Source organism: Dendrobates tinctorius, unplaced genomic scaffold (assembly GCF_039654945.1).
Source record: "Dendrobates tinctorius isolate UK_male_01 unplaced genomic scaffold, ASM3965494v1 ptg000127l, whole genome shotgun sequence".
In the NCBI taxonomy this organism is placed as follows: domain Eukaryota; kingdom Metazoa; phylum Chordata; class Amphibia; order Anura; family Dendrobatidae; genus Dendrobates; species Dendrobates tinctorius.
This window is the reverse complement of record NW_027361795.1, coordinates 506,419-533,570: the sequence shown is the minus strand read 5'-3', so window position 1 is coordinate 533,570 and position 27,152 is coordinate 506,419. Positions and strand designations below refer to the sequence as shown.

The following is a 27,152-nucleotide window of genomic DNA, read 5'->3' as shown; positions in this document are numbered from 1 at the left end:
ATCGAGCCCAATGTAAGTCAATGGGAAATCCGATTATTTTTACCACGAGGGGTCATTTTAGAGTCTAAAAACATCTGAAAATAATGGAAATAGTGCTCAAATGACATGTGAACATCATGGTAAAGACCCCTGGAAGCATTTCTGACTCCCAGGTCCCTGCTGTGAACAATGTTGTCAGAGTCTTAAGGTACTGTCACACTAAGTGATATCGCTAGCAATATCGCTGTGTCTGATACTTACCTCCGACCGGCTCCCCTGCTGGTTATCGCTGATTGCGCGAGAATGCCCAGGACCGTTTCTCGTTGTCAGCTTCCTGCTGGGCTTCCTGTGGAGAGACGAGCGGCGAGCGTGGAGCCGGGCAGGAGGACGCAGGATCGCCTAGTGTGACAGGTAAGTAGCGACCCCCGTCCCCAGCGATGTCACTGGTGAGATCTGCCTGTGTGGCAGCTCACTAGCGACCACTTAGCGATGTACCAGCGATCCTGACCGCGTCATATTGCTGGTCGGGATCGCTGGTGCATCGCTAAGTGTGACAGTACCTTTACACCAATTTTACAGACTCACAATAAAACATACAAAAACGAAACCAAAATGGATTTTCCTGGGAAATATGGTAAGGAACATCCGTTCCAGGGTAATGACTTTTATATAAGGCAAAATAAATAAGCCAAAACAAAAATGTTCCTCCACCACTTGGGCTATGTTCACACGTAGCATTTTTGATGTGTTTTTCAACTTTACCATTGCTTTCAACCAAGACAAATGCATTCACTGGGAAATGTCATTTTAACAGTTTACAATCTTACTTGGGCATGTGGTGTGTGACACATCATCAGACACATCCTGTTTTTTTATGAGGGAGGGACTCTGAAAGTCACAAAGTCTATTTTTATAAGGCCAGCCGTCAGACCTCAATTTTCTTAGTGAGCCATCAGCCGGCTATGCTTTGTTGTTCCCATTATTAAACATTGGGTCCATTATACTGTTATTGCATATGCAGTGAGTGGCAGGGCTGGCCAAAATTTGGATGCATCCCAACAACCCATTTAAAAGACGTCATAGATGACCACATGCAACCAAAGTTTCAAGTATTCATTTGGTACTCCCATACTGTTTGCTTATGCATTGAAGGCAATGCCTGCCCTGCACCAGAATTGCACTCATCCCAATTAGCCTTTGAACCCACATACTGGATGGCCACAGGAAAACCAAGTTCACGTAATTCATATGGTACTGCCATATTGTTTGCTTGTGCATTGAATGCAAGGCCTGCCCTGCACCAAAGTTACACACACCCCAATAAGCCTTTGAACCGAGGTACTGGATGGCCACATGCAACCAACATTCCCAAAATTCATTTGGTACTTCATACTGTTTGATTATGCATTGACAGCACGGCCAATTAGCATGTAAAGAGGAAGTGGCAAAACTCACATATTGCCGAAATAGCTCATTTGGGAGAGTGTTAGACTGAAGATCTAAAGGTCCCTGGTTTGATCCTCGGTTTTGGCAGATAACTTAACTGCTAATTTTCCAGTTATGGTTCACTTCTAAGAGATATAAACAGTGCTCAAATGACATGTGAACATCAGGGGGAAGACCCCTGGAAGCATTTCTGACTCCCAGGTCACTGCTGTGAACAATGTTGTCAGAGTCACCAATTTTACAGGCGCACAATAAAACATACAAAAACGAAACCAAATTGGCTTTTCCAAGGAAATATGTTAAGGAACATCCTTTCCAGGGTTATGACTTTTATAAGGCAAAATAAATAAGCCAAAACAAAAAAGGTCCTCCACCAAAACCAAACCAAAATTTTTTATTGTTAGGAAGTTATAAGGGTTAAAAATTGACCAGCGATTTCTCATTTTTGCAACACCATTTTATTTTTAGGGACCACATCACATTTGAAGCCACTTTGAGGGGTCTATATGATAGAAAATACCAAAAAGTGACACCATTCTAAAAACTGCACCCCTTAAGGTGCTTAAAACCACATTCAAGAAGTTTATTAACCCTTTAGGTGCGTCACAGGAATTTTTTGAATATTTAAAAAAAAAATGAACATTTAACTTTTTTCACAAAAAAATATTCAGGTTCAATTTTCTTTATTTTACCCCAAAAGTTGTTGTCCAATTTGTCCTGAGTATGCTGAAACCCCATATGTGGGAGAAAACTACTGTATGGGCACACGTCGGGGCTCGGAAGGGAAGTAGTGACGTTTTGGAATGCAGACTTTGATGGAATGGTCTGCGGGTGTCATGTTGCCTTTGGAGAGCCCCTAATGTACCTAAACAGTGGAAACCCCCCACAAATGATCCCTAGGATCGCCTAGTGTGACAGGTAAGTAGCGACCCCCGACCCCAGCGATGTCGCTGGTGAGATCTGCCTGTGTGGCAGCTCACTAGCGACCACTTAGCGATGTACCAGCGATCCTGACCGCGTCATATTGCTGGTCGGGATCGCTGGTGCATCGCTAAGTGTGACAGTACCTTTACACCAATTTTACAGACTCACAATAAAACATACAAAAACAAAACCAAAATGGATTTTCCTGGGAAATATGGTAAGGAACATCCGTTCCAGGGTAATTGTTTTTATATAAGGCAAAATAAGTAAGCCAAAACAAAAATGTTCCTCCACCACTTGGGCTATGTTCACACGTAGCGTTTTTGATGTGTTTTTCAACTTTATCATTGCTTTCAAGCAAGACAAATGCATTCACTGGGAAATGTCATTTTAACAGTTTACAATCTTACTTGGGCATGTGGTGTGTGACACATCATCAGACACATCCTGTTTTTTTATGAGGGAGGGACTCTGAAAGTCACTAAGTCTATTTTATAAGGCCAGCCGTCGGACCTCAATTTTCTTAGAGAGCCATCAGCCGGCTATGCTTTGTTGTTCCCATTATTAAACATTGGGTCCCTTATACTGTTTTTACCTATGCAGTGAGTGGCAAAATTTGGATGCACCCCAACAACCCATTTAAAAGACATCATGGATGACCACATCCAACCAAAAGTTCCAAGTATTCATTTGGTACACCATACTGTGTGCTTATGCATTGAAGGCAAGGCCTGCCCTGCAACAAAATTACACTCATCCCAATTAGCCTTTGAACCCACATACTGGATGGCCACAGGAAAACTAAGTTCACATAATTCATTTGGTACTGCCATATTGTTTGCTTGTGCATTGAATGCAAGGCCTGCCCTGCACCAAAGTTACACACACCCCAATTTGGTACTTCCATACTGTTTGATTATGCATTGACAGCACGGTCAATTAGCATGTAAAGAGGAAGTGGCAAAAATCACATATTGCCAAAATAGCTCAGTTGGGAGAGCGTTAGACTGAAAATCTTAAGGTCCCTCGTTCGATCCCGGGTTTCGGCACATGTTTTTTAACCCCTTCACTACCAAGGGTGGTTTGCACGTTAACTCCCGGGCCAATTTTTACAATTCTGACCACTGTCCCTTTATGAGGTGATAACTCTGAAACGCTTCCATGGATCCCGGTGATTCTGACACTGTTTTCTCATGACATATTGTACTTCATGCTAGTGGTAAAATTGCATTCAAATAACTTGCGTTTATTTGTGAAAAAAACGGAAATTTGGCGAAAATTTTGAAAATTTCGCAATTTTCCAACTTTGAATTTTTATGCCCTTAAATCACAGCAATACGGCACACAAAAAACTTAATAAATAACATTTTCCACATGTTTACTTTACATCAGCACAATTGTGGAACCAAAATTTTTTATTGTTAGGAAGTTATAAGGGTTAAAAATTGACCAGCGATTTCTCATTTTTGCAACACCATTTTATTTTTAGGGACCACATCACATTTGAAGCCACTTTGAGGGGTCTATATGATAGAAAATATCCAAAAGTGACACCATTCTAAAAACTGCACCCCTTAAGGTGCTTAAAACCACATTCAAGAAGTTTATTAACCCTTTAGGTGCGTCACAGGAATTTTTTGAATATTTAAAAAAAAAATGAACATTTAACTTTTTTTCACAAAAAAAATACTTCAGGTTCAATTTTCTTTATTTTATCAAGGGTAACAGGAGAAATTGGACTGCAAAAGTTATTGTGCAATTTGTCCTGAGTACGCTGATACCTGATATGTGGGGGGGAACCCTTGTTTCGGCGCATGGCAGAGCTCAGAAGGGAAGGAGCGCCGTTTGACTTTTTCAATGCAAAATTGCAAAATATGTGGGAGAAAACTACTGTATGGGCACACGTCGGGGCTCGGAAGGGAAGTAGTGACGTTTTGGAATGCAGACTTTGATGGAATGGTCTGCGGGTGTCATGTTGCCTTTGGAGAGCCCCTAATGTACCTAAACAGTGGAAACCCCCCACAAATGACCCCTAGGATCGCCTAGTGTGACAGGTAAGTAGCGACCCCCGTCCCCAGCGATGTCGCTGGTGAGATCTGCCTGTGTGGCAGCTCACTAGCGACCACTTAGCGATGTACCAGCGATCCTGACCGCGTCATATTGCTGGTCGGGATCGCTGGTGCATCGCTAAGTGTGACAGTACCTTTACACCAATTTTACAGACTCACAATAAAACATACAGAAACGAAACCAAAATGGATTTTCCTGGGAAATATGGTAAGGAACATCCGTTCCAGGGTAATGACTTTTATATAAGGCAAAATAAATAAGCCAAAACAAAAACGTTCCTCCACCACTTGGGCTATGTTCACACGTAGCATTTTTGATGTGTTTTTCAACTTTATCATTGCTTTCAAGCAAGACAAATGCATTCACTGGGAAATGTCATTTTAACAGTTTACAATCTTACTTGGGCATGTGGTGTGTGACACATCATCAGACACATCCTGTTTTTTTTTGAGGGAGGGACTCTGAAAGTCACTAAGTCTATTTTATAAGGCCAGCCGTCGGACCTCAATTTTCTTAGAGAGCCATCAGCCAGCTATGCTTTGTTGTTCCCATTATTAAACATTGGGTCCCTTATACTGTTTTTACCTATGCAGTGAGTGGCAAAATTTGGATGCACCCCAACAACCCATTTAAAAGACATCATGGATGACCACATCCAACCAAAAGTTCCAAGTATTCATTTGGTACACCATACTATTTGCTTATGCATTGAAGGCAAGGCCTGCCCTGCACCAAAATTACACTCATCCCAATTAGCCTTTGAACCCACATACTGGATGGCCACAGGAAAACTAAGTTCACATAATTCATTTGGTACTGCCATATTGTTTGCTTGAGCATTGAATGCAAGGCCTGCCCTGTACCAAAGTTACACACACCCCAAAAAGCCTTTGAATAGAGGTACTGGATGGCCACATGCAATCAACGTTCCCAGTATTCATTTGGTACACCATACTGTTTGCTTATACATTGAAGGCAAGGCCTGCCATGCACCAAAATTACACTCATCCCAAATAGCCTTTGAACCCACATACCGGATGGCCACAGGAAAACTAAGTTCACATAATTCATTTGGTACTGCTATGTTGTTTGCTTGTGCATTGAATGCAAGGCCTGCCCTGCACCAAAGTTACACACACCCCAATAAGCCTTTGAACTGAGGTACTGGATGGCCACATGCAACCAACGTTCCCAAAATTCATTTGGTACTTCCATACAGTTTGATTATGCATTGACAGCACGGCCAATTAGCATGTAAAGAGGAAGTGTCAAAACTCACAGATTGCCGAAATAGCTCAGTTGGGAGAGCGTTAGACTGAAGATCTAAAGGTCCCGGGTTTCGGCACTTGTTTTTTAACCCCTTCACTACCAAGGGTGGTTTGCACGTTAACTCCCGGGCCAATTTTTACAATTCTGACCACTGTCCTTTTATGAGGTCATAACTCTGAAACGCTTCCATGGATCCCGGTGATTCTGACACTGTTTTCTCATGACATATTGTACTTCATGCTAGTGGTAAAATTGCATTCAAATAACTTGCGTTTATTTGTGAAAAAAACGGAAATTTGGCGAAAATTTTGAAAATTGCGCAATTTTCCAACTTTGAATTTTCATGCCCTTAAATCACAGCAATACGGCACACAAAAAACTTAATAAATAACATTTCCCACATGTTTACTTTACATCAGCACAATTGTGGAACCAAAATTTTTTATTGTTAGGAAGTTATAAGGGTTAAAAATTGACCAGCGATTTCTCATTTTTGCAACACCATTTTATTTTTAGGGACCACTTCACATTTGAAGCCACTTTGAGGGGTCTATATGATAGAAAATACCCAAAAGTGACACCATTCTAAAAACTGCACCCCTTAAGGTGCTTAAAACCACATTCAAGAAGTTTATTAACCCTTTAGGTGCGTCACAGGAATTTTTTGAATATTTAAAAAAAAATGAACATTTAACTTTTTTTCACAAAAAAAATACTTCAGGTTCAATTTTCTTTATTTTACCAAGGTTAACAGGAGAAATTGGACTGCAAAAGTTATTGTGCAATTTGTCCTGAGTACGCTGATACCTGATATGTGGCGGGAACCACTGTTTCGGCGCATGGCAGAGCTCAGAAGGGAAGGAGCGCCGTTTGACTTTTTCAATGCAAAATTGGCTGGAATTCAGATCGGACGCCATGTCGCGTTTGGAGAGCCCCTGATGTACCTAAACAGTGGAAACCCCCCCAAGTGACCCCATTTTGGAAACTAGACCCCCCAAGGAACTTATCTAGATATGTGGTGAGAACTTTGAACCCCCAAGAGCTTCACAGAAGTTTATAACATACAGCCGTGCAATTAAAAAATCATATTTTTTCCACAAAAATGATCTTTTCACCCTCAATTCTTATTTTTCCAAGAGTAACAGGACCCTAAAAGATATTGTGCAATTTATCCTGAGTGCGCTGATACCCCACATGTGGGGGTAAACCACTATTTGGGCGCATGGCAGAGCTCGGAAGGGAAGCAGCACCATTTGACGTTTTTGGCTGGAATTGAGATCGGACACCATGTCGCGTTTGGAAAGCCCCTGATGTACCAAAACAGTAGAAACCCCCCACAAATGACACCATTTTGGAAACTAGACCCCCCAAGGAACTTATCTAGATGTGTGGTGAGCACTTTGAACCCCCCAGTGCTTCACAGAAGTTTATAACGCTCGGGCGTGAAAATAAAAAAATCGTATTTTTTCCACAAACATCATCTTTTAGTCCCCATTTTTTTATTTTCCCAAGGGTAACAGGAGAAATTGGACCCCAAAAGTTGTTGTCCAATTTGTCCTGAGTATGCTGAAACCCCATATGTGGGAGAAAACTACTGTATGGGCACACGTCGGGGCTCGGAAGGGAAGTAGTGACGTTTTGGAATGCAGACTTTGATGGAATGGTCTGCGGGTGTCATGTTGCCTTTGGAGAGCCCCTAATGTACCTAAACAGTGGAAACCCCACACAAATGACCCCTAGGATCGCCTAGTGTGACAGGTAAGTAGCGACCCCCGTCCCCAGCGATGTCGCTGGTGAGATCTGCCTGTGTGGCAGCTCACTAGCGACCACTTAGCGATGTACCAGCGATCCTGACCGTGTCATATTGCTGGTCGGGATCGCTGGTGCATCGCTAAGTGTGACAGTACCTTTACACCAATTTTACAGACTCACAATAAAACATACAGAAACGAAACCAAAATGGATTTTCCTGGGAAATATGGTAAGGAACATCCGTTCCAGGGTAATGACTTTTATATAAGGCAAAATAAATAAGCCAAAACAAAAATGTTCCTCCACCACTTGGGCTATGTTCACACGTAGCGTTTTTGATGTGTTTTTCAACTTTATCATTGCTTTCAAGCAAGACAAATGCATTCACTGGGAAATGTCATTTTAACAGTTTACAATCTTACTTGGGCATGTGGTGTGTGACACATCATCAGACACATCCTGTTTTTTTTATGAGGGAGGGACTCTGAAAGTCACTAAGTCTATTTTATAAGGCCAGCCGTCGGACCTCAATTTTCTTAGAGAGCCATCAGCCGGCTATGCTTTGTTGTTCCCATTATTAAACATTGGGTCCCTTATACTGTTTTTACCTATGCAGTGAGTGGCAAAATTTGGATGCACCCCAACAACCCATTTAAAAGACATCATGGATGACCACATCCAACCAAAAGTTCCAAGTATTCATTTGGTACGCCATACTGCTTGCTTATGCATTGAAGGCAAGGCCTGCCCTGCACCAAAATTACACTCATCCCAATTAGCCTTTGAACCCACATACTGGATGGCCACAGGAAAACTAAGTTCACATAATTCATTTGGTACTGCCATATTGTTTGCTTGTGCATTGAATGCAAGGCCTGCCCTGTACCAAAGTTACACACACCCCAAAAAGCCTTTGAACAGAGGTACTGGATGGCCACATGCAATCAACGTTCCCAGTATTCATTTGGTACACCATACTGTTTGCTTATGCATTGAAGACAAGGCCTGCCCTGCACCAAAATTACACTCATCCCAATTAGCCTTTGAACCCACATACCGGATGGCCACAGGAAAACTAAGTTCACATAATTCATTTGGTACTGCTATGTTGTTTGCTTGTGCATTGAATGCAAGGCCTGCCCTGCACCAAAGTTACACACACCCCAATAAGCCTTTGAACTGAGGTACTGGATGGCCACATGCAACCAACGTTCCCAAAATTCATTTGGTACTTCAATACTGTTTGATTATGCATTGACAGCACCGCCAATTAGCATGTAAAGAGGAAGTGGCAAACTCATATATTGCCGAAATAGCTCAGTTGGGAGAGCGTTAGACTGAAGATCTGAAGGTCCCTGGTTCGATCCCGGGTTTCGGCACATGTTTTTTAACCCCTTCACTACCAAGGGTGGTTTGCACGTTAACTCCCGGGCCAATTTTTACAATTCTGACCACTGTCCCTTTATGAGGTCATAACTCTGAAACGCTTCCATGGATCCCGGTGATTCTGACACTGTTTTCTCATGACATATTGTACTTCATGCTAGTGGTAAAATTGCATTCAAATAACTTGCGTTTATTTGTGAAAAAAACGGAAATTTGGTGAAAATTTTGAAAATTTCACAATTTTCCAACTTTGAATTTTTATGCCCTTAAATCACAGCAATACGGCACACAAAAAACTTAATAAATAACATTTCCCACATGTTTACTTTACATCAGCACAATTGTGGAACCAAAATTTTTTATTGTTAGGAAGTTATAAGGGTTAAAAATTGACCAGCGATTTCTCATTTTTGCAACACCATTTTAATTTTAGGGACCACATCACATTTGAAGCCACTTTGAGGGGTCTATATGATAGAAAATATCCAAAAGTGACACCATTCTAAAAACTGCACCCCTTAAGGTGCTTAAAACCACATTCAAGAAGTTTATTAACCCTTTAGGTGCGTCACAGGAATTTTTTGAATATTTAAAAAAAAAATGAACATTTAACTTTTTTTCACAAAAAAAATACTTCAGGTTCAATTTTCTTTATTTTATCAAGGGTAACAGGAGAAATTGGACTGCAAAAGTTATTGTGCAATTTGTCCTGAGTACGCTGATACCTGATATGTGGGGGGGAACCCTTGTTTCGGCGCATGGCAGAGCTCAGAAGGGAAGGAGCGCCGTTTGACTTTTTCAATGCAAAATTGGCTGGAATTCAGATCGGACGCCATGTCGCGTTTGGAGAGCCCCTGATGTACCTAAACAGTGGAAACCCCCCCAAGTGACCCCATTTTGGAAACTAGACCCCCCAAGGAACTTATCTAGATATGTGGTGAGAACTTTGAACCCCAAGAGCTTCACAGAAGTTTATAACATACAGCCGTGCAATTAAAAATCATATTTTTTCCACAAAAATGATCTTTTCACCCTCAATTCTTATTTTTCCAAGAGTAACAGGACCCTAAAAGATATTGTGCAATTTATCCTGAGTGCGCTGATACCCCCATGTGGGGGTAAACCACTATTTGGGCGCATGGCAGAGCTCGGAAGGGAAGCAGCACCATTTGACGTTTTTGGCTGGAATTGAGATCGGACACCATGTCGCGTTTGGAAAGCCCCTGATGTACCAAAACAGTAGAAACCCCCCCACAAATGACACTATTTTGGAAACTAGACCCCCCAAGGAACTTATCTAAATGTGTGGTGAGCACTTTGAACCCCCCAGTGCTTCACAGAAGTTTATAACGCTCGGGCGTGAAAATAAAAAAATCGTATTTTTTCCACAAACATCATCTTTTAGTCCCCATTTTTTTATTTTCCCAAGGGTAACAGGAGAAATTGGACCCCAAAAGTTGTTGTCCAATTTGTCCTGAGTATGCTGAAACCCCATATGTGGGAGAAAACTACTGTATGGGCACACGTCGGGGCTCGGAAGGGAAGTAGTGACGTTTTGGAATGCAGACTTTGATGGAATGGTCTGCGGGTGTCATGTTGCCTTTGGAGAGCCCCTAATGTACCTAAACAGTGGAAACCCCCCACAAATGACCCCTAGGATCGCCTAGTGTGACAGGTAAGTAGCGACCCCCATCCCCAGCGATGTCGCTGGTGAGATCTGCCTGTGTGGCAGCTCACTAGCGACCACTTAGCGATGTACCAGCGATCCTGACCGCGTCATATTGCTGGTCGGGATTGCTGGTGCATCGCTAAGTGTGACAGTACCTTTACACCAATTTTACAGACTCACAATAAAACATACAGAAACGAAACCAAAATGGATTTTCCTGGGAAATATGGTAAGGAACATCCGTTCCAGGGTAATGACTTTTATATAAGGCAAAATAAATAAGCCAAAACAAAAATGTTCCTCCACCACTTGGGCTATGTTCACACGTAGCGTTTTTGATGTGTTTTTCAACTTTATCATTGCTTTCAAGCAAGACAAATGCATTCACTGGGAAATGTCATTTTAACAGTTTACAATCTTACTTGGGCATGTGGTGTGTGACACATCATCAGACACATCCTGTTTTTTTTATGAGGGAGGGACTCTGAAAGTCACTAAGTCTATTTTATAAGGCCAGCCGTCGGACCTCAATTTTCTTAGAGAGCCATCAGCCGGCTATGCTTTGTTGTTCCCATTATTAAACATTGGGTCCCTTATACTGTTTTTACCTATGCAGTGAGTGGCAAAATTTGGATGCACCCCAACAACCCATTTAAAAGACATCATGGATGACCACATCCAACCAAAAGTTCCAAGTATTCATTTGGTACGCCATACTGCTTGCTTATGCATTGAAGGCAAGGCCTGCCCTGCACCAAAATTACACTCATCCCAATTAGCCTTTGAACCCACATACTGGATGGCCACAGGAAAACTAAGTTCACATAATTCATTTGGTACTGCCATATTGTTTGCTTGTGCATTGAATGCAAGGCCTGCCCTGTACCAAAGTTACACACACCCCAAAAAGCCTTTGAACAGAGGTACTGGATGGCCACATGCAATCAACGTTCCCAGTATTCATTTGGTACACCATACTGTTTGCTTATGCATTGAAGACAAGGCCTGCCCTGCACCAAAATTACACTCATCCCAATTAGCCTTTGAACCCACATACCGGATGGCCACAGGAAAACTAAGTTCACATAATTCATTTGGTACTGCTATGTTGTTTGCTTGTGCATTGAATGCAAGGCCTGCCCTGCACCAAAGTTACCCACACCCCAATAAGCCTTTGAACTGAGGTACTGGATGGCCACATGCAACCAACGTTCCCAAAATTCATTTGGTACTTCAATACTGTTTGATTATGCATTGACAGCACCGCCAATTAGCATGTAAAGAGGAAGTGGCAAACTCATATATTGCCGTAATAGCTCAGTTGGGAGAGCGTTAGACTGAAGATCTAAAGGTCCCTGGTTCGATCCCGGGTTTCGGCACATGTTTTTTAACCCCTTCACTACCAAGGGTGGTTTGCACGTTAACTCCCGGGCCAATTTTTACAATTCTGACCACTGTCCCTTTATGAGGTCATAACTCTGAAACGCTTCCATGGATCCCGGTGATTCTGACACTGTTTTCTCATGACATATTGTACTTCATGCTAGTGGTAAAATTGCATTCAAATAACTTGCGTTTATTTGTGAAAAAAACGGAAATTTGGTGAAAATTTTGAAAATTTCACAATTTTCCAACTTTGAATTTTTATGCCCTTAAATCACAGCAATACGGCACACAAAAAACTTAATAAATAACATTTCCCACATGTTTACTTTACATCAGCACAATTGTGGAACCAAAATTTTTTATTGTTAGGAAGTTATAAGGGTTAAAAATTGACCAGCGATTTCTCATTTTTGCAACACCATTTTAATTTTAGGGACCACATCACATTTGAAGCCACTTTGAGGGGTCTATATGATAGAAAATATCCAAAAGTGACACCATTCTAAAAACTGCACCCCTTAAGGTGCTTAAAACCACATTCAAGAAGTTTATTAACCCTTTAGGTGCGTCACAGGAATTTTTTGAATATTTAAAAAAAAAATGAACATTTAACTTTTTTTCACAAAAAAAATACTTCAGGTTCAATTTTCTTTATTTTATCAAGGGTAACAGGAGAAATTGGACTGCAAAAGTTATTGTGCAATTTGTCCTGAGTACGCTGATACCTGATATGTGGGGGGGAACCCTTGTTTCGGCGCATGGCAGAGCTCAGAAGGGAAGGAGCGCCGTTTGACTTTTTCAATGCAAAATTGGCTGGAATTCAGATCGGACGCCATGTCGCGTTTGGAGAGCCCCTGATGTACCTAAACAGTGGAAACCCCCCCAAGTGACCCCATTTTGGAAACTAGACCCCCCAAGGAACTTATCTAGATATGTGGTGAGAACTTTGAACCCCAAGAGCTTCACAGAAGTTTATAACATACAGCCGTGCAATTAAAAATCATATTTTTTCCACAAAAATGATCTTTTCACCCTCAATTCTTATTTTTCCAAGAGTAACAGGACCCTAAAAGATATTGTGCAATTTATCCTGAGTGCGCTGATACCCCCATGTGGGGGTAAACCACTATTTGGGCGCATGGCAGAGCTCGGAAGGGAAGCAGCACCATTTGACGTTTTTGGCTGGAATTGAGATCGGACACCATGTCGCGTTTGGAAAGCCCCTGATGTACCAAAACAGTAGAAACCCCCCCACAAATGACACTATTTTGGAAACTAGACCCCCCAAGGAACTTATCTAAATGTGTGGTGAGCACTTTGAACCCCCCAGTGCTTCACAGAAGTTTATAACGCTCGGGCGTGAAAATAAAAAAATCGTATTTTTTCCACAAACATCATCTTTTAGTCCCCATTTTTTTATTTTCCCAAGGGTAACAGGAGAAATTGGACCCCAAAAGTTGTTGTCCAATTTGTCCTGAGTATGCTGAAACCCCATATGTGGGAGAAAACTACTGTATGGGCACACGTCGGGGCTCGGAAGGGAAGTAGTGACGTTTTGGAATGCAGACTTTGATGGAATGGTCTGCGGGTGTCATGTTGCCTTTGGAGAGCCCCTAATGTACCTAAACAGTGGAAACCCCCCACAAATGACCCCTAGGATCGCCTAGTGTGACAGGTAAGTAGCGACCCCCATCCCCAGCGATGTCGCTGGTGAGATCTGCCTGTGTGGCAGCTCACTAGCGACCACTTAGCGATGTACCAGCGATCCTGACCGCGTCATATTGCTGGTCGGGATTGCTGGTGCATCGCTAAGTGTGACAGTACCTTTACACCAATTTTACAGACTCACAATAAAACATACAGAAACGAAACCAAAATGGATTTTCCTGGGAAATATGGTAAGGAACATCCGTTCCAGGGTAATGACTTTTATATAAGGCAAAATAAATAAGCCAAAACAAAAATGTTCCTCCACCACTTGGGCTATGTTCACACGTAGCGTTTTTGATGTGTTTTTCAACTTTATCATTGCTTTCAAGCAAGACAAATGCATTCACTGGGAAATGTCATTTTAACAGTTTACAATCTTACTTGGGCATGTGGTGTGTGACACATCATCAGACACATCCTGTTTTTTTTATGAGGGAGGGACTCTGAAAGTCACTAAGTCTATTTTATAAGGCCAGCCGTCGGACCTCAATTTTCTTAGAGAGCCATCAGCCGGCTATGCTTTGTTGTTCCCATTATTAAACATTGGGTCCCTTATACTGTTTTTACCTATGCAGTGAGTGGCAAAATTTGGATGCACCCCAACAACCCATTTAAAAGACATCATGGATGACCACATCCAACCAAAAGTTCCAAATATTCATTTGGTACACCATACTGCTTGCTTATGCATTGAAGGCAAGGCCTGCCCTGCACCAAAATTACACTCATCCCAATTAGCCTTTGAACCCACATACTGGATGGCCACAGGAAAACTAAGTTCACATAATTCATTTGGCACTGCCATATTGTTTGCTTGTGCATTGAATGCAAGACCTGCCCAGTACCAAAGTTACACACACCCCAAAAAGCCTTTGAACAGAGGTACTGGATGGCCACATGCAATCAACGTTCCCAGTATTCATTTGGTACACCATACTGTTTGCTTATGCATTGAAGACAAGGCCTGCCCTGCACCAAAATTACACTCATCCCAATTAGCCTTTGAACCCACATACCGGATGGCCACAGGAAAACTAAGTTCACATAATTCATTTGGTACTGCTATGTTGTTTGCTTGTGCATTGAATGCAAGGCCTGCCCTGCACCAAAGTTACACACACCCCAATAAGCCTTTGAACTGAGGTACTGGATGGCCACATGCAACCAACGTTCCCAAAATTCATTTGGTACTTCAATACTGTTTGATTATGCATTGACAGCACCGCCAATTAGCATGTAAAGAGGAAGTGGCAAACTCATATATTGCCGAAATAGCTCAGTTGGGAGAGCGTTAGACTGAAGATCTAAAGGTCCCTGGTTCGATCCCGGTTTTCGGCACATGTTTTTTAACCCCTTCACTACCAAGGGTGGTTTGCACGTTAACTCCCGGGCCAATTTTTACAATTCTGACCACTGTCCCTTTATGAGGTCATAACTCTGAAACGCTTCCATGGATCCCGGTGATTCTGACAATGTTTTCTCATGACATATTGTACTTCATGTTAGTGGTAAAATTGCATTCAAATAACTTGTGTTTATTTGTGAAAAAAACGAAAATTTGGCGAAAATTTTGAAAATTTCGCAATTTTCCAACTTTGAATTTTTATGCCCTTAAATCACAGCAATACGGCACACAAAAAACTTAATAAATAACATTTCCCACATGTTTACTTTACATCAGCACAATTGTGGAACCAAAATTTTTTATTGTTAGGAAGTTATAAGGGTTAAAAATTGACCAGCGATTTCTCATTTTTGCAACACCATTTTATTTTTAGGGACCACATCACATTTGAAGCCACTTTGAGGGGTCTATATGATAGAAAATATCCAAAAGTGACACCATTCTAAAAACTGCACCCCTTAAGGTGCTTAAAACCACATTCAAGAAGTTTATTAACCCTTTAGGTGCGTCACAGGAATTTTTTGAATATTTAAAAAAAAAATGAACATTTAACTTTTTTTCACAAAAAAAATACTTCAGGTTCAATTTTCTTTATTTTATCAAGGGTAACAGGAGAAATTGGACTGCAAAAGTTATTGTGCAATTTGTCCTGAGTACGCTGATACCTGATATGTGGGGGGGAACCCTTGTTTTGGCGCATGGCAGAGCTCAGAAGGGAAGGAGCGCTGTTTGACTTTTTCAATGCAAAATTGGCTGGAATTCAGATCGGACGCCATGTCGCGTTTGGAGAGCCCCTGATGTACCTAAACAGTGGAAACCCCCCCAAGTGACCCCATTTTGGAAACTAGACCCCCCAAGGAACTTATCTAGATATGTGGTGAGAACTTTGAACCCCCAAGAGCTTCACAGAAGTTTATAACATACAGCCGTGCAATTAAAAAATCATATTTTTTCCACAAAAATGATCTTTTCACCCTCAATTCTTATTTTTCCAAGAGTAACAGGACCCTAAAAGATATTGTGCAATTTATCCTGAGTGCGCTGATACCCCCATGTGGGGGTAAACCACTTTTTGGGCGCATGGCAGAGCTCGGAAGGGAAGCAGCACCATTTGACGTTTTTGGCTGGAATTGAGATCGGACACCATGTCGCGTTTGGAAAGCCCCTGATGTACCAAAACAGTAGAAACCCCCCACAAATGACACCATCTTGGAAACTAGACCCCCCAAGGAACTTATCTAGATGTGTGGTGAGCACTTTGAACTCCCCAGTGCTTCACAGAAGTTTATAACGCTCGGGCATGAAAATAAAAAAATCTTATTTTTTCCACAAACATCATCTTTTAGTCCCCATTTTTTTATTTTCCCAAGGGTAACAGGAGAAATTGGACCCCAAAAGTTGTTGTCCAATTTGTCCTGAGTATGCTGAAACCCCATATGTGGGAGAAAACTACTGTATGGGCACACGTCGGGGCTCGGAAGGGAAGTAGTGACGTTTTGGAATGCAGACTTTGATGGAATGGTCTGCGGGTGTCATGTTGCCTTTGGAGAGCCCCTAATGTACCTAAACAGTGGACACCCCCCACAAATGACCCCTAGGATCGCCTAGTGTGACAGGTAAGTAGCGACCCCCGTCCCCAGCGATGTCGCTGGTGAGATCTGCCTGTGTGGCAGCTCACTAGCGACCACTTAGCGATGTACCAGCGATCCTGACCGCGTCATATTGCTGGTCGGGATCGCTGGTGCATCGCTAAGTGTGACAGTACCTTTACACCAATTTTACAGACTCACAATAAAACATACAGAAACGAAACCAAAATGGATTTTCCTGGGAAATATGGTAAGGAACATCCGTTCCAGGGTAATGACTTTTATATAAGGCAAAATAAATAAGCCAAAACAAAAATGTTCCTCCACCACTTGGGCTATGTTCACACGTAGCGTTTTTGATGTGTTTTTCAACTTTATCATTGCTTTCAAGCAAGACAAATGCATTCACTGGGAATTGTCATTTTAACAGTTTACAATCTTACTTGGGCATGTGGTGTGTGACACATCATCAGACACATCCTGTTTTTTTTTGAGGGAGGGACTCTGAAAGTCACTAAGTCTATTTTATAAGGCCAGCCGTCGGAATTCAATTTTCTTAGAGAGCCATCAGCCAGCTATGCTTTGTTGTTCCCATTATTAAACATTGGGTCCCTTATACTGTTTTTACCTATGCAGTGAGTGGCAAAATTTGGATGCACCCCAACAACCCATTTAAAAGACATCATGGATGACCACATCCAACCAAAAGTTCCAAGTATTCATTTGGTACACCATACTGCTTGCTTATGCATTGAAGGCAAGGCCTGCCCTGCACCAAAATTACACTCATCCCAATTAGCCTTTAAACCCACATACTGGATGGCCACAGGAAAACTAAGTTCACATAATTCATTTGGTACTGCCATATTGTTTGCTTGTGCATTGAATGCAAGGCCTGCCCTGTACCAAAGTTACACACACCCCAAAAAGCCTTTGAATAGAGGTACTGGATGGCCACATGCAATCAACGTTCCCAGTATTCATTTGGTACACCATACTGTTTGCTTATGCATTGAAGACAAGGCCTGCCCTGCACCAAAATTACACTCATCCCAATTAGCCTTTGAACCCACATACCGGATGGCCACAGGAAAACTAAGTTCACATAATTCATTTGGTACTGCTATGTTGTTTGCTTGTGCATTGAATGCAAGGCCTGCCCTGCACCAAACTTACACACACCCCAATAAGCCTTTGAACTGAGGTACTGGATGGCCACATGCAACCAACGTTCCCAAAATTCATTTGGTACTTCCATACTGTTTGATTATGCATTGACAGCACGGCCAATTAGCATGTAAAGAGGAAGTGGCAAAACTCTTATATTGCCGAAATAGCTCAGTTGGGAGAGCGTTAGACTGAAGATCTAAAGGTGCCTGGTTCGATCCCGGGTTTCGGCACATGTTTTTTAACCCCTTCACTACCAAGGGTGGTTTGCACGTTAACTCCCGGGCCAATTTTTACAATTCTGACCACTGTCCCTTTATGAGGTCATAACTCTGAAACGCTTCCATGGATCCCGGTGATTCTGACACTGTTTTCTCATGACATATTGTACTTCATGTTAGTGGTAAAATTGCATTCAAATAACTTGCGTTTATTTGTGAAAAAAATGGAAATTTGGCGAAAATTTTGAAAATTTCGCAATTTTCCAACTTTGAATTTTCATGCCCTTAAATCACAGCAACACGGCACACAAAAAACTTAATAAATAACATTTCCCACATGTTTACTTTACATCAGCACAATTGTGGAACCAAAATTTTTTATTGTTAGGAAGTTATAAGGGTTAAAAATTGACCAGCGATTTCTCATTTTTGCAACACCATTTTATTTTTAGGGACCACATCACATTTGAAGCCACTTTTAGGGGTCTATATGATAGAAAATACCCAAAAGTGACACCATTCTAAAAACTGCACCCCTTAAGGTGCTTAAAACCACATTCAAGAAGTTTATTAACCCTTTAGGTGCGTCACATGAATTTTTTGAATATTTAAAAAAAAATGAACATTTAACTTTTTTTCACAAAAAAAATACTTCAGGTTCAATTTTCTTTATTTTATCAAGGGTAACAGGAGAAATTGGACTGCAAAAGATATTGTGCAATTTGTCCTGAGTACGCTGATAACTGATATGTGGTTGGAACCACTGTTTTGGCGCATGGCAGAGCTCAGAAGGGAAGGAGCGCCGTTTGACTTTTTCAATGCAAAATTGGCTGGAATTCAGATCGGACGCCATGTTGCGTTTGGAGAGCCCCTGATGTACCTAAACAGTGGAAACCCCCCCAAGTGACCCCGTTTTGGAAACTAGACCCCCCAAGGAACTTATCTAGATATGTGGTGAGAACTTTGAACCCCCAAGAGCTTCACAGAAGTTTATAACATACAGCCGTGCAATTAAAAAATCATATTTTTTCCACAAAAATGATCTTTTCACCCTCAATTCTTATTTTTCCAAGAGTAACAGGACCCTAAAAGATATTGTGCAATTTATCCTGAGTGCGCTGATACCCCACATGTGGGGGTAAACCACTATTTGGGCGCATGGCAGAGCTCGGAAGGGAAGCAGCACCATTTGACGTTTTTGGCTGGAATTGAGATCGGACACCATGTCGCGTTTGGAAAGCCCCTGATGTACCAAAACAGTAGAAACCCCCCACAAATGACACCATTTTGGAAACTAGACCCCCCAAGGAACTTATCTAGATGTGTGGTGAGCACTTTGAACCCCCCAGTGCTTCACAGAAGTTTATAACGCTCGGGCGTGAAAATAAAAAAATCGTATTTTTTCCACAAACATCATCTTTTAGTCCCCATTTTTTTATTTTCCCAAGGGTAACAGGAGAAATTGGACCCCAAAAGTTGTTGTCCAATTTGTCCTGAGTATGCTGAAACCCCATATGTGGGAGAAAACTACTGTATGGGCACACGTCGGGGCTCGGAAGGGAAGTAGTGACGTTTTGGAATGCAGACTTTGATGGAATGGTCTGCGGGTGTCATGTTGCCTTTGGAGAGCCCCTAATGTACCTAAACAGTGGAAACCCCACACAAATGACCCTTAGGATCGCCTAGTTTGACAGGTAAGTAGCGACCCCCGTCCCCAGCGATGTCGCTGGTGAGATCTGCCTGTGTGGCAGCTCACTAGCGACCACTTAGCGATGTACCAGTGATCCTGACCGCGTCATATTGCTGGTCGGGATCGCTGGTGCATCGCTAAGTGTGACAGTACCTTTACACCAATTTTACAGACTCACAATAAAACATACAGAAACGATACCAAAATGGATTTTCCTGGGAAATATGGTAAGGAACATCCGTTCCAGGGTAATGACTTTTATATAAGGCAAAATAAATAAGCCAAAACAAAAATGTTCCTCCACCACTTGGGCTATGTTCACACGTAGCGTTTTTGATGTGTTTTTCAACTTTATCATTGCTTTCAAGCAAGACAAATGCATTCACTGGGAAATGTCATTTTAACAGTTTACAATCTTACTTGGGCATGTGGTGTGTGACACATCATCAGACACATCCTGTTTTTTTTATGAGGGAGGGACTCTGAAAGTCACTAAGTCTATTTTATAAGGCCAGCCGTCGGACCTCAATTTTCTTAGAGAGCCATCAGCCGGCTATGCTTTGTTGTTCCCATTATTAAACATTGGGTCCCTTATACTGTTTTTACCTATGCAGTGAGAGGCAAAATTTGGATGCACCCCAACAACCCATTTAAAAGACATCATGGATGACCACATCCAACCAAAAGTTCCAAGTATTCATTTGGTACACCATACTGTTTGCTTATGCATTGAAGGCAAGGCCTGCCCTGCACCAAAATTACACTCATCCCAATTAGCCTTTGAACCCACATACTGGATGGCCACAGGAAAACTAAGTTCACATAATTCATTTGGTACTGCCATATTGTTTGCTTGTGCATTGAATGCAAGGCCTGCCCTGTACCAAAGTTACACACACCCCAAAAAGCCTTTGAATAGAGGTACTGGATGGCCACATGCAATCAACGTTCCCAGTATTCATTTGGTACACCATACTGTTTGCTTATGCATTGAAGGCAAGGCCTGCCCTGCACCAAAATTACACTCATCCCAATTAGCCTTTGAACCCACATACCGGATGGCCACAGGAAAACTAAGTTCACATAATTCATTTGGTACTGCTATGTTGTTTGCTTGTGCATTGAATGCAAGGCCTGCCCTGCACCAAAGTTACACACACCCCAATAAGCCTTTGAACTGAGGTACTGGATGGCCACATGCAACCAACGTTCCCAAAATTCATTTGGTACTTCCATACAGTTTGATTATGCATTGACAGCACGGCCAATTAGCATGTAAAGAGGAAGTGGCAAAATTCACATATTGCCGAAATAGCTCAGTTGGGAGAGCGTTAGACTGAAGATCTTAAGGTCCATGGTTCGATTCCGGGTTTCGGCACTTGTTTTTTAACCCCTTCACTACCAAGGGTGGTTTGCACGTTAACTCCCGGGCCAATTTTTACAATTCTGACCACTGTCCCTTTATGAAGTCATAACTCTGAAACGCTTCCATGGATCCCGGTGATTCTGACACTGTTTTCTCATGACATATTGTACTTCATGTTAGTGGTAAAATTGCATTCAAATAACTTGCGTTTGTGAAAAAAATGGAAATTTGGCAAAAATTTTGAAAATTTCGCAATTTTCCAACTTTGAATTTTTATGCCCTTAAATCACAGCAATACGGCACACAAAAAACTTAATTAATAACATTTCCCACATGTTTACTTTACATCAGCACAATTGTGGAACCAAAATTTTTTATTGTTAGGAAGTTATAAGGGTTAAAAATTGACCAGCGATTTCTCATTTTTGCAACACCATTTTATTTTTAGGGACCACATCACATTTGAAGCCACTTTGAGGGGTCTATATGATAGAAAATATCCAAAAGTGACACCATTCTAAAAACTGCACCCCTTAAGGTGCTTAAAACCACATTCAAGAAGTTTATTAACCCTTTAGGTGCGTCACAGGAATTTTTTGAATATTTAAAAAAAAAATGAACATTTAACTTTTTTTCACAAAAAAAATACTTCAGGTTCAATTTTCTTTATTTTACCAAGGGTAACAGGAGAAATTGGACTGCAAAAGTTATTGTGCAATTTGTCCTGAGTACACTGATACCTGATATGTGGGGGGAACCACTGTTTCGGCGCATGGCAGAGCTCAGAAGGGAAGGAGCGCCGTTTGACTTTTTCAATGCAAAATTGGCTGGAATTCAGATCGGACGCCATGTCGTGTTTGGAGAGCCCCTGATGTACCTAAACAGTGGAAACCCCCCCAAGTGACCCCATTTTGGAAACTAGACCCCCCAAGGAACTTATCTAGATATGTGGTGAGAACTTTGAATCCCCAAGAGCTTCACAGAAGTTTATAACATACAGCCGTGCAATTAAAAAATCATATTTTTTCCACAAAAATGATCTTTTCACCCTCAATTCTTATTTTTCCAAGAGTAACCGGACCCTAAAAGATATTGTGCAATTTATCCTGAGTGCGCTGATACCCCACATGTGGGGGTAAACCACTATTTGGGCGCATGGCAGAGCTCGGAAGGGAAGCAGCACCATTTGACGTTTTTGGCTGGAATTGAGATCGGACACCATGTCGCGTTTGGAAAGCCCCTGATGTACCAAAACAGTAGAAACCCCCCCACAAATGACACTATTTTGGAAACTAGACCCCCCAAGGAACTTATCTAAATGTGTGGTGAGCACTTTGAACCCCCCAGTGCTTCACAGAAGTTTATAACGCTCGGGCGTGAAAATAAAAAAATCGTATTTTTTCCACAAACATCATCTTTTAGTCCCCATTTTTTTATTTTCCCAAGGGTAACAGGAGAAATTGGACCCCAAAAGTTGTTGTCCAATTTGTCCTGAGTATGCTGAAACCCCATATGTGGGAGAAAACTACTGTATGGGCACACGTCGGGGCTCGGAAGGGAAGTAGTGACGTTTTGGAATGCAGACTTTGATGGAATGGTCTGCGGGTGTCATGTTGCCTTTGGAGAGGCCCTAATGTACCTAAACAGTGGAAACCCCCCACAAATGACCCCTAGGATCGCCTAGTGTGACAGGTAAGTAGCGACCCCCGTCCCCAGCGATGTCGCTGGTGAGATCTGCCTGTGTGGCAGCTCACTAGCGACCACTTAGCAATGTACCAGCGATCCTGACCGCGTCATATTGCTGGTCGGGATCGCTGGTGCATCGCTAAGTGTGACAGTACCTTTACACCAATTTTACAGACTCACAATAAAACATACAGAAACGAAACCAAAATGGATTTTCCTGGGAAATATGGTAAGGAACATCCGTTCCAGGGTAATGACTTTTATATAAGGCAAAATAAATAAGCCAAAACAAAAATGTTCCTCCACCACTTGGGCTATGTTCACACGTAGCGTTTTTGATGTGTTTTTCAACTTTATCATTGCTTTCAAGCAAGACAAATGCATTCACTGGGAAATGTCATTTTAACAGTTTACAATCTTACTTGGGCATGTGGTGTGTGACACATCATCAGACACATCCTGTTTTTTTTATGAGGGAGGGACTCTGAAAGTCACTAAGTCTATTTTATAAGGCCAGCCGTCGGACCTCAATTTTCTTAGAGAGCCATCAGCCGGCTATGCTTTGTTGTTCCCATTATTAAACATTGGGTCCCTTATACTGTTTTTACCTATGCAGTGAGAGGCAAAATTTGGATGCACCCCAACAACCCATTTAAAAGACATCATGGATGACCACATCCAACCAAAAGTTCCAAGTATTCATTTGGTACACCATACTGTTTGCTTATGCATTGAAGGCAAGGCCTGCCCTGCACCAAAATTACACTCATCCCAATTAGCCTTTGAACCCACATACTGGATGGCCACAGGAAAACTAAGTTCACATAATTCATTTGGTACTGCCATATTGTTTGCTTGTGCATTGAATGCAAGGCCTGCCCTGTACCAAAGTTACACACACCCCAAAAAGCCTTTGAACAGAGGTACTGGATGGCCACATGCAATCAACGTTCCCAGTATTCATTTGGTACACCATACTGTTTGCTTATGCATTGAAGACAAGGCCTGCCCTGCACCAAAATTACACTCATCCCAATTAGCCTTTGAACCCACATACCGGATGGCCACAGGAAAACTAAGTTCACATAATTCATTTGGTACTGCTATGTTGTTTGCTTGTGCATTGAATGCAAGGCCTGCCCTGCACCAAAGTTACACACACCCCAATAAGCCTTTGAACTGAGGTACTGGATGGCCACATGCAACCAACGTTCCCAAAATTCATTTGGTACTTCCATACAGTTTGATTATGCATTGACAGCACGGCCAATTAGCATGTAAAGAGGAAGTGGCAAAACTCACATATTGCCGAAATAGCTCAGTTGGGAGAGCGTTAGACTGAAAATCTAAAGGTCCCTGGTTCGATCCCGGGTTTCGGCACATGTTTTTTAACCCCTTCACTACCAAGGGTGGTTTGCACGTTAACTCCCGGGCTAATTTTTACAATTCTGACCACTGTCCCTTTATGAGGTCATAACTCTGAAACGCTTCCATGGATCCCGGTGATTCTGACACTGTTTTCTCATGACATATTGTACTTCATGTTAGTGGTAAAATTGCATTCAAATAACTTGCGTTTATTTGTGAAAAAAAAGGAAATTTGGCGAAAATTTTGAAAATTTCGCAATTTTCCAACTTTGAATTTTTATGCCCTTAAATCACAGCAATACAGCACACAAAAAACTTAATAAATAACATTTCCCACATGTTTACTTTACATCAGCACAATTGTGGAACCAAAATTTTTTATTGTTAGGAAGTTATAAGGGTTAAAAATTGACCAGCGATTTCTCATTTTTGCAACACCATTTTATTTTTAGGGACCACATCACATTTGAAGCCACTTTGAGGGGTCTATATGATAGAAAATATCCAAAAGTGACACCATTCTAAAAACTGCACCCCTTAAGGTGCTTAAAACCACATTCAAGAAGTTTATTAACCCTTTAGGTGCGTCACAGGAATTTTTTGAATATTTAAAAAAAAAATGAACATTTAACTTTTTTTCACAAAAAAAATACTTCAGGTTCAATTTTCTTTATTTTACCAAGGGTAACAGGAGAAATTGGACTGCAAAAGTTATTGTGCAATTTGTCCTGAGTACGCTGATACCTGATATGTGGGGGGAACCACTGTTTCGGCGCATGGCAGAGCTCAGAAGGGAAGGAGCGCCGTTTGACTTTTTCAATGCAAAATTGGCTGGAATTCAGATCGGACGCCATGTCGTGTTTGGAGAGCCCCTGATGTACCTAAACAGTGGAAACCCCCCCAAGTGACCCCATTTTGGAAACTAGACCCCCCAAGGAACTTATCTAGATATGTGGTGAGAACTTTGAATCCCCAAGAGCTTCACAGAAGTTTATAACATACAGCCGTGCAATTAAAAAATCATATTTTTTCCACAAAAATGATCTTTTCACCCTCAATTCTTATTTTTCCAAGAGTAACCGGACCCTAAAAGATATTGTGCAATTTATCCTGAGTGCGCTGATACCCCACATGTGGGGGTAAACCACTATTTGGGCGCATGGCAGAGCTCGGAAGGGAAGCAGCACCATTTGACGTTTTTGGCTGGAATTGAGATCGGACACCATGTCGCGTTTGGAAAGCCCCTGATGTACCAAAACAGTAGAAACCCCCCACAAATGACACCATTTTGGAAACTAGACCCCCCAAGGAACTTATCTAGATGTGTGGTGAGCACTTTGAACCCCCCAGTGCTTCACAGAAGTTTATAACGCTCGGGCGTGAAAATAAAAAAATCGTATTTTTTCCACAAACATCATCTTTTAGTCCCCATTTTTTTATTTTCCCAAGGGTAACAGGAGAAATTGGACCCCAAAAGTTGTTGTTCAATTTGTCCTGAGTATGCTGAAACCCCATATGTGGGAGAAAACTACTGTATGGGCACACGTCGGGGCTCGGAAGGGAAGTAGTGACGTTTTGGAATGCAGACATTGATGGAATGGTCTGCGGGTGTCATGTTGCCTTTGGAGAGCCCCTAATGTACCTAAACAGTGGAAACCCCCCACAAATGACCCGTAGGATCGCCTAGTGTGACAGGTATGTAGCGACCCCCGTCCCCAGCGATGTCGCTGGTGAGATCTGCCTGTGAGGCAGCTCACTAGCGACCACTTAGCGATGTACCAGCGATCCTGACCGCGTCATATTGCTGGTCGGGATCGCTGGTGCATCGCTAAGTGTGACAGTACCTTTACACCAATTTTACAGACTCACAATAAAACATACAAAAACGAAACCAAAATGGATTTTCCTGGGAAATATGGTAAGGAACATCCGTTCCAGGGTAATGACGTTTATATAAGGCAAAATAAATAAGCCAAAACAAAAATGTTCCTCCACCACTTGGGCTATGTTCACACGTAGCGTTTTTGATGTGTTTTTCAACTTTATCATTGCTTTCAAGCAAGACAAATGCATTCACTGGGAAATGTCATTTTAACAGTTTACAATCTTACTTGGGCATGTGGTGTGTGACACATCATCAGACACATCCTGTTTTTTTTTTTAGGGAGGGACTCTGAAAGTCACTAAGTCTATTTTATAAGGCTAGCCGTCGGACCTCAATTTTCTTAGAGAGCCATCAGCCGGCTATGCTTTGTTGTTCCCATTATTAAACATTGGGTCCCTTATACTGTTTTTACCTATGCAGTGAGTGGCAAAATTTGGATGCACCCCAACAACCCATTTAAAAAACATCATGGATGACCACATCCAACCAAAAGTTCCAAGTATTCATTTGGTACACCATACTGTTTGCTTATGCATTGAAAGCAAGGCCTGCCCTGCAACAAAATTACACTCATCCCAATTAGCCTTTGAACCCACATACTGGATGGCCACAGGAAAACTAAGTTCACATAATTCATTTGGTACTGCCATATTGTTTGCTTGTGCATTGAATGCAAGGCCTGCCCTGTACCAAAGTTACACACACCCCAAAAAGCCTTTGAACTGAGGTACTGGATGGCCACATGCAATCAACGTTCCCAGTATTCATTTGGTACACCATACTGTTTGCTTATGCATTGAAGGCAAGGCCTGCCCTGCACCAAAATTACACTCATCCCAATTAGCCTTTGAACCCACATACCGGATGGCCACAGGAAATCTAAGTTCACATAATTCATTTGGTACTGCTATGTTGTTTGCTTGTGCATTGAATGCAAGGCCTGCCCTGCACCAAAGTTACACACACCCCAATAAGCCTTTGAACTGAGGTACTGGATGGCCACATGCAACCAACGTTCCCAAAATTCATTTGGTACTTCCATACAGTTTGATTATGCATTGACAGCACGGCCAATTAGCATGTAAAGAGGAAGTGGCAAAACTCATATATTGCCGAAATAGCTCAGTTGGGAGAGCGTTAGACTGAAGATCTAAAGGTCCCTGGTTCGATCCCGGGTTTCGGCA

General features: G+C 41.9%; 6 non-coding genes across 6 annotated transcripts; all 6 read left to right on the top strand.

Annotated features, from left to right (window-relative positions):
- Window positions 1-8,746: 8,746 nt before the first annotated feature.
- On the top strand, window positions 8,747-8,819 carry TRNAF-GAA (transfer RNA phenylalanine (anticodon GAA)). Its single transcript has one exon. It is a non-coding gene; the product is annotated as a tRNA-Phe (tRNA).
- A 2,982-nt stretch (window positions 8,820-11,801) lies between these two features.
- On the top strand, window positions 11,802-11,874 carry TRNAF-GAA (transfer RNA phenylalanine (anticodon GAA)). The gene has a single exon. It is a non-coding gene; the product is annotated as a tRNA-Phe (tRNA).
- A 2,982-nt stretch (window positions 11,875-14,856) lies between these two features.
- TRNAF-GAA (transfer RNA phenylalanine (anticodon GAA)) lies at window positions 14,857-14,929 on the top strand. Its single transcript has one exon. It is a non-coding gene; the product is annotated as a tRNA-Phe (tRNA).
- A 2,983-nt stretch (window positions 14,930-17,912) lies between these two features.
- Window positions 17,913-17,985, top strand: TRNAF-GAA (transfer RNA phenylalanine (anticodon GAA)). The gene has a single exon. It is a non-coding gene; the product is annotated as a tRNA-Phe (tRNA).
- Window positions 17,986-24,022: 6,037 nt separating this feature from the next.
- On the top strand, window positions 24,023-24,095 carry TRNAF-GAA (transfer RNA phenylalanine (anticodon GAA)). Its single transcript has one exon. It is a non-coding gene; the product is annotated as a tRNA-Phe (tRNA).
- A 2,984-nt stretch (window positions 24,096-27,079) lies between these two features.
- On the top strand, window positions 27,080-27,152 carry TRNAF-GAA (transfer RNA phenylalanine (anticodon GAA)). Its single transcript has one exon. It is a non-coding gene; the product is annotated as a tRNA-Phe (tRNA).